Consider the following 913-nt stretch of genomic DNA (forward strand, 5'->3'; position numbering starts at 1 on the left):
CCATCACCTTGCTTCAAACCCTGCTCCAAATGTGTCTCCACTCTTTCCAGGGATGCCATGTCCTCGGGCTGACTCCCTGCATGCCGCCTGTGCCAGAGGGCTCTCCAGCAGGACCAACATCCCATGGGTCTGGTGATGGGCTCCCAAGAAGTCCCTTTGGCAGCAGTAATGGGGTGGCTCTTGCCTCTGGGTCCCTCTGGGCTCTCTGCTAGAAATTAAATGCGGAAGAGTGTGAACAACTGAGAGGAGCTTCTCTCCACTGCCCTTTGTCTCACGTGCTCCGGACCATCCTCCTCACCCCATCCTGCATCCCACCAGCCAACCCAGTGCCCTGGTGTCACCAGCCAACCCTGTGCCCCCTGAAGCACTGCAGGGGCACCGGGCTGTTGTTCAGTGACTGCTGCAGTGCTGTCACAGCTGGGGCCACGTGTGCCGTGACAGGGCACAGCACGGCAGCACTTTCAGGTAGTATAAAAAGCCTTTGCCACTCTGCACCGTGCAAGTGGATGCCACATGCCTCCTTCTTGGGGGAAGAGGGACCTTTCAGGCTGTTTTTAGCTCCTGGAGGGCAGGGAGAGGGGGTGCCTCTTACAAGCTGCTACAGATTATAGATCTGAGCTGGCAGCCTGTCCTCCCCACCCACCCACAAACACGACGCCCAGTGCTGCTGCTGAAGGGGGTGAGTGGCAGGACCTGCCTGTGCCTCCAGACCCCGAGGGCCAGGAGGGGACCGTTCCCCTGGCATGGGGGCAGTGGTCCTGCGGGAGCGCCCCTCAGCCGTGAGGAGCTGTGGTGGTGTCTGCGCACACGGCTGGTGCTGATGGGCAGAACCCGGTACATTTAGTAAATATGTTGCATTTGCTTGAAAATATAATTAGGCCAGCGTGACTCTGCAGGGATCTGCAGAGTGTGG

This window comes from Pseudopipra pipra, chromosome 15, assembly GCF_036250125.1.
Source record: "Pseudopipra pipra isolate bDixPip1 chromosome 15, bDixPip1.hap1, whole genome shotgun sequence".
Classification (NCBI taxonomy): Eukaryota; Metazoa; Chordata; class Aves; order Passeriformes; family Pipridae; genus Pseudopipra; species Pseudopipra pipra.